Here is an 8,117-nt window from a genome sequence, read left to right as displayed (position 1 = left end):
TTTCCTCAATATCTCCTATTCTCGTTCTACGGTACCTATTCTCTCTCCTCATTATTCACCATCCTATATAAACACTCACTGTATGGCTGAACATTTGCTCTTTTTGAGCTTTCAATGCAGCTTTGTTACTTTGATCTGCTTTATGCCATGTTCATGATGTAGTCCTGCCTCAGTATTGAGTCTATTAGTGCAATTTTCTCCATTCTGCCATTCCTGCAGGTAAAAAATAAAGTATACTCAAATTTTCACATAATTTATACATATACATTTTCAGGGTTGCCAACTCTCACGCATCTGGCGTGACAGTCACGCATTCAGCCTCAATCTTACGCTCAAAAAAGAAATCTCTCGCTAAAATAGACATTCTTCTCTGCTGTATTTTTTTTCACTCATGTGCATGGCCGTTCCCACCATTGAGGTCTTCATCTTATTTAACCCAACGCTCAGCACTCGTTTAGCTTCTTGCGGCGCCACGCAGACTGATCTGCATGTGACGTCTTAGCACCGCGAGACGGATTCAACAGTAAATGACTCGGTATGCATTTAAATCGATCTCGCGGTCGTGTGATGTCACTAGCCAACAGGTCTCCGCTGCGCCCCATTAAGTAAGATAAAAGGTGTGTTCGAGATCATCTGGCGCTGCGCAGACCGATCAGTGAAGTTTGCAGCTTGCAGTCAAGGGAGGAGCTGAAGACGGACACCTGCTGCTTGCCGTATTGAAGTGTGTGCCTTGATTCCTCTTTTTTAATCGCGAATGAAGTGAATGTGATGGTGAATTTTATAAGAACAAACCCTTTAATTAAAAGTTGCAACCAGAAACAACCCCCAATAGAGTTTGTTATTTTCATTTTTATTTTATTACACAACACAATAAGACATATTTATGCATATTAACATGTTTTTTCCTGTTAAAAACATGAATTTATAATGATTATTAGTGGAACGGAAGGTTGGATTAAACTTGAAACGCACGTGATCGTTGTCATCAGTGAGGCGACCAATCACAAAGAGCTTTGTCGTCATCACAACTCTGTGCGGCTGCTCTGAAGAGGCTGCATCGCCTGAGCTAGCTGTCTACTCTCGAAACGCTCTCGCGGTACTTTAAAACCATATGACACAGTCAGCGTCAGCTCAAGTCAAACACACCTATTGTCAAATTGATTCTGAGATGACGAATCAAATCACAGACAGAGGTGCAACTCAAACGAGGAGAGCTGCGCGATTCCTCAGAAAGTGGAAGTGCAAGAAAGTTGTAATTAATCAAATGCTGACTATAAGGCTACGTTCATACTGCAGGGCTTAATGCTCAATTCCGATTTTTTGAAAAAATAGATTTTTTTGCAAGGCCGTTCACATTTCCAATTAAATGCGACCTTTTGTGATCTCCTGTGTGAACGTGAAATGACCCAGAAATGACGGTGTAGTCAACAGCGCGCTCTTTTTGCAATATTAAAGTTATTTTCCCAACGGAGCCAGCACAATTACAATCTTCTAGGGGTGTCCTCAACTAAGGATTTACATATTCGAATCAGAATTGTCGAATCTTTCCATAGTCGACCGATAGTAAAATCATATGGTTGTGTGCGTGGGTTGGGAGGGGGCCAGACCAGGTACAACTTTGCAACTTTTATTTTCTTTCACAAGCAGCACACAGAAACAACTTTCTGATAAAGTGACCAAAACTGTGTTTTAAGTGATGAACGAATTCAAAACTGACGATGCATATATATATATATATAAGGGTTGTAACGGTACGTGTATTCGTATCGGACCATTTCGGTTCAGGGCTTTCGGCACGGTGCACCGAAAGGACGAATGCAACTTTTATGTGCTCCTGTGCGGAACATAATATGTGCGTTTCCACACAAACATATTAAGTGGCGGAAGTCTCCGTGTTCAGCGCAAAGCCGTTTCTCAAAACCAAGTACGCCGAACTCGGACTTGTGTCCTTCGTAGTTCAAACTTGCAAGTTCAGACTCGGAAGAACGAACTCCTGACGCGAAATGCATTCTGGGAAACTTCGCTGTCATAAGTCCACACAAGTCTCCTCTGATGCATCCTCGATAAAATGGGCGGATCAAGAACACATCCGGGGATTTTATGTGAACTTGGGCTTGATGCGAACTTTGAATTGGAACAGTACTTGGGCCGCCACTGATGACGTTTCACAAGTCCGCAAGAACACAAGTACAGACAAGAACGCATATTGAGAAACGGCGCAAGTCTTCTGTCAAACATATAACATAATTCGGCCTGCAGAAAGATTTTTATTTACTTAGTTGTATATTCGTTTGATTATTGATGTTAACGTTTACGTGTCGTGTCTAAAAGCGCGTGTTAAACGCGTGTCAACGCGCTGTTTTGTTCTTTCAAAAGTGCGTGAGAGGTTGCGCGTCTTTCGTTGCTACGCAATCATGAGACGCGCTTTCTGTGACAGCGAGAATAAGGAATGCGTGATCAGATTTTTCATCTGCACCTCACGTCAATCATATTATTGTCACAATGCGATCAGCTGGTCGGGACAAAGAAGAGCTGTAACCCGGGCTTACTCAGCTGCGGAGGGGTTCGTTAGTAAAGTAACAGCTTACATTGACAAAACAAGCAAAGATTAGGAGAAACGTGCAAAAGATCAAAGATGGCTATGTATGCAACTCACTAATCTCAAAATGAGTGTATAATAAGTATATCATCATGTTGCTTGCTATGCAGTTACACATAGAGCAGTAATATTATTTTTATACAGAGATGGTACATAGCCAATTCAATAATGTGAGTTAAACAATCCAAAATAAATCAAAACAGAAAATGTTTGGTGGCAAAAATGTAGGCTAATAGTTCATAAATGTATTCAGGAATTGAATTTGTTAGTTTAGTGCAAGGTTTAAGTAGAAAAAGTTTAAGAGAAGGTTAAGAAAAGAGTTACCTACTGTTATAAAATAATGTAAAAAAGAACTTTGCAGTAGTATTTTATTTATTATTTTTTCATTTTATACATACTTTATATATTATATTTTAATAAAAAGTGTTTAGAAAAAGTGTAAACAAATTGTAAAAAAGTTTATAGTAAACAACCTGCAGTAAGGTAAATAATTTGTTTAATTATTCCTCATAACATTTTAAAGCCACAATCTACAGAACATCACACAACAAACATTTTGATAACTAAACCTAAAAATATAACAAAGGTGATCCTGCCTTGGAAACTCCGGCAACAATTCAGTGTTTATAATTAATTTGGAGATTTAGCGCGTCAAAGCAGTCATGACCAAAAAAAAAAACGACAAATGAGAAATGACAAATAATTTGTGATTGTTACTGTAAATGATAAAAACGAAGCTTTATATACAATTCATTAAACGTTAATTTGTAACAAGAAAAACACTGAAATTAATGATTTTATAGACACTACGCGTTAATATTTAGCACAGAAATACCTGCTTGCTTGCTTTGACTTTGATCATCTCTGTATTCACTTACAGAAAGACCGGATGCTATTATTTATTTCAGGATTTTCTTTGCTCTCATTTGAAAGTGAACACCAACTATAATATTAAATCACAAGAAAGACAGCACCGAAATTTAAAGAAACGGCTTACCTGTTTTGTAGTTTAACTTTTGACAAGATAACCAGTCTGTTTTAAATACATTTTAAAAACTTATACCCGTCAAAAAACATCCGTTTTTTAATGTTTAGTTTGATGAACTCCTAAATATGAGACGCAGAGCACCTAGCCCGTTCGGCTAAATTGCATGCGCAAGCATGGCTATCACGCAATAGCGCAACATCGATACAACGAAAAGCTATCCAAAATTTACAGACTTAAATTAGATCAGAATTTACGTTTATTATAAATACAATTTTTTAATAAAATAAGGTCAGAAGTAACAAAGTGCAGAACAAATGTGCAAAATGCCTCAAGTGCACGGAAACAAAACACAAGCCAAATAGATAAATCAGATAACCCAGAGTGATTTATAAATAAAATACAGTAAAGAAATTATTAAAAGAACGAAAGTATAACCAGAATTGCCACCTTTGTCTTTTAATGTAGAAACAAAGAGGCAATGGTTTATAAACATAGAAACCTCTTATGGACGTGTAGACCGGTCACAGGGGTTGTTGGATTTATAAACGCATTTTAAAAATATTTATTGAAAGCTGCTACTTCACATATTGTTCGCAGCATTATAATAATATGCTATATATTGATATATTGGGAGAAAGCTGTTATATGTGAAATCATATAACGTGTGCACCCATACGGCAAAAATTTTATGATGTGGAGCAGTGTTAGCAACGTCCGCCATGGTTATTGTTTACCTACTTCAATGCCGAATTATGACGTTTGTAGCGTATCAATGACGTACGGGTCGGATCCATGTGGCCTGGCCGTTCAGACGGAGGTCGCATTTCAAAAGATCGGATACGTATCGGATTCAGGACCACATACCCAAGTGGCCTGGGTCACATTTGAAAAGATCGGATCTGTGTCGTTCAGACTGTCATGAAAAGTTCAGATACAGGTCACATGGGGCAAAAAAATCAGAATTGGGTCGTTTCAGCCTGCAGTGTGAACGTAGCCTTATACAGCTGTATAATGATTTGATTCACAGCCTTGAACTTGATAATCCGACGCATCATGCGCGGCACAACGCTTCATCCACCGGTAGTGCGCGTGCACAGAGTTTAAATAAGCCCATGTTTGTCTTTTGGCTTAAATGAACAATTCACATAACATTTGTGAATGTAGCTGTCTTAGTGAGTATCATGGTAAACAACTGATTATGTCTTAACCGAATGTAAACATTTTATTCGTTCGGTCTAAAGCCTGCCTAATAAACAGTATAAATGTTGAAGTCATTAAAGTTAAACAAAAGAAGAGAAAATCACTCACTGGTCTTGACTGTAACTTCTGTAACTGTAACTCTTCTATTGAAGTAAATTTAATTCTTATGACAGACAGGAGGCTGACAAGGGCCCAATGTTTAGTAATTTACTGAATATAAGTACCATGCATTGTTTTATTCACAGTGTTTTATGGAAACAAAAACAAAAGCATGTATTAACCTCATCTGTGTATTAACCTCAGTTTACTAACACAACCTATTGAATCAGATCATGAGTTGATGATAAAGTAGAATAAATGCAATGCCATGTATAGTCCTCACTCATGCATTAACCTCATAGATTAAGACCTTAGTTAATCAACCTTATTACACGGCTCTCTGCAATGCTTGATTCTGATTGGTCAGTTGAGACATTTGCAGGTTCGTTCTTTTCAAATAATAACCGCTCCAAAATAATAACGCATAGCCGGTACTACTTTCAGGAGTAAAATCGCTCCGCGCCAATAAAGATCAATAAAAATTACTGTCTGTTTGGCGCCATCTTGTGACAAACACTCGACAACCACGACAAGACACAGAGAGCTTACTGAGACTGAACTTGACAAAATAGAGCATGACAGCTACGAAGCCAACACTCAAAAAAATACAGAATGGGCATTAAAACTTCTCAAAGACTGGCTAAAAGAGAAAAAATGGAGACAAGTATGAAGCAGAGGATCTTAATAAGGTATTACGATCATTTTATGCATCTGTGCAAAGTTTCGCGGAAGGATAAAAATGTTAATTTAAAACAAATATGCCAATAAAATGTTTCAAATTCATATTCATGTCCAGTTTTTTTCTTATGTGGCAAGTAGCCGTGTAATAAGCGGGATAATGTAGAGGCAGCCGGTAGTTATTGGGAAATAAGCCCCTTCAGTGTGATACAAGACCCTCCGCTTCGCGTCGGGTCCTGATCACACTGTCGGGGCTTATTTCCCGATAACTACCGGCTGCCTCTACATTATCCCTTACATACTTTATTCAGAGGAGCTTGATGAACTTACAGCTCTCTTTCAGCAAAGCCCTGATCATAACAATCACATAATAAATCAAATAGTCAAAGTAACATTTAACAAAAAGAAACTTATCAAAACAAAAAGAAACTTGCCAGAAACACAAAGAAACTTTTCAAAACATTTGGAAATTAATGTAGTCGGTGTAGGTTTAGATGATAAGAGGCTTGTGGTGGCGGCAGTAGTGGCCACCGGCCAAAATTTCCAGAAGGCCACTGCATGCGCATGTTGGGGGAGAAATCTCACTCCAGACAAATCACCAAAGTTGGCAATCCTGGTCGTATAAGGTGAAATAGACAAATGACCAAATCAATTGTATGCGCTGGAGGATATGTTGGATATAAAAGAGCACCTGTCAATGTTTAAATTCTTTTTGAGGAGCAAGACAGCAAATGTTTTACAGTGTAGCCAATCAGTGTATGAGGGGATGATTAGTAGGCCAATAAGCAAATTTGGCTAGGATGCCAGGGCACACCCCTACTCTTTTTCCAATGACATCCTGAGATTTTTAACAACCACAGAGAGTCAGGACCTCTGATTAACGTCTCATTCGAAAGACGTTGCTTTTTTGACAGTAGTGTCTCCATCACTGGGGTGTTAGGACCCACACAGAACAAAGGGTGAGAGCACCCCCTGCTGGTCACACTTACACCTGAGGAGGTCTCCCATCCAAGTTCTCACCAGGCTCAACCCTACTTACTGTAGCTTCAGTCTTGGGCTACAGGTTGATATGGCTGCTGGCTGCTTTAACAAAGTTCTTTTTAAAAGCCAGCAAGCTACATTCTTGACCAATCTGTTTGTTCATTTATTTCAGTAGTTTAACTCAAATTGAGAAACTCGACCAGCTTTAAAAAGATGCTGATTTTATTTTAAAGCAGGATTTGGCACCTGCCCACACTCCCAAAAGCACCAAAAGTTGGTGTTGGTGTGCTTTACTGGCCAGCAAACTCACAGACCTGAACCCTATAGTGTGTCTATGGGGTATTGTCAAGAGGAAAACAAAAGAACAAAAAAATGCACCTCAGCAGTGCCACATCGCCTCCATGATGAAATGAGGCAGTAATTAAAGCAAAATGAGCCCCAACCAAGCATTGAGTAAATATACAGTAAATGAACACACTTTCAGAAGGCCAACAAATCACTAAAAAAAATGTATTGATCTTATAAAATATTCTAATTTGTTGAGATAATGAATTGGTGTTTTTTTTAAATGTGAGCCTAAATCATCACAATTTAAAGAAAAAAGTACTTCAACCTGTGGCCATTGAATTAATGTAAAACATGAGTTGCACAATGAGTTGAATTACTGAAATGAACTCCACGACGATGCACCTGTAAAATATGAGTAGGTATAAAAATGAATTCAATGCCAGATGAAAATCCTTATTATAAAACGGGCAGTTCTGGTTCTTCATTCTGACTGGTTGAAACGCGTTCTAAGCCGTGATAAAATACACCGGTAACCTCACGGTTTAGACCACATTACATTAGTATCACTGCGCCACTGTTGCTGCGTACTGATTTATGAAAATAAACACCACAGTCTTTAATCATATTTTTAATTTGTCTACAATTGCACAATTAAAGGCGATATCCAGATAAATGTCAATAAATATTGTTGAGTCATCTCGTCGATAAAGATAAAACGTTCGAATTATCTCCGCTTTTAACTAAAAAATTTGAGAGGTGATAAGAGAACGAATGAAGGTAGGATGAAACGTTTTTTTTTTTTTTTTTTTTTTTTTTTTTGAAAGCGGATGGTCTGTTCTTTCATTTGATATTTTATGTTTATTTAAAGAAGATAATTTTTCTGCAAGGCATTTAAGTAAAACTGAGTAACAATGCACTACTTATGTTCAAAGTGAAATTATTCTATAATTAAAGTAATTTTATATTTGGTCAAAATTCCACCTGGTATTAATAGACCACACTTGTGAAAAATATATCTCTGTCTAAGACATTATCTTTTAAAATAAAAGTTTTTCTGAAAAATGGTACTTGCTCTTCTAGTTAATGGGTGCACACATTTGGCAACTTGATACAATATTGTGATTTAGAAGTAAAGAAAGTCAGAAACTGTTAAGACATTTAACTTCACCAAAAATGGTTCATCAGAAGCAGTACTTTAAACAAACTGGTTTAGTTCTGACACAAGTAAAAACTCTAACCAACTATTTAAACAAGCCCATTCATTTTAAAAACAGATCAAATAAA

The sequence above is a fragment of the Paramisgurnus dabryanus genome, chromosome 8, assembly GCF_030506205.2.
Source record: "Paramisgurnus dabryanus chromosome 8, PD_genome_1.1, whole genome shotgun sequence".
Classification (NCBI taxonomy): Eukaryota; Metazoa; Chordata; class Actinopteri; order Cypriniformes; family Cobitidae; genus Paramisgurnus; species Paramisgurnus dabryanus.
This window is presented reverse-complemented; position numbering follows the sequence as displayed.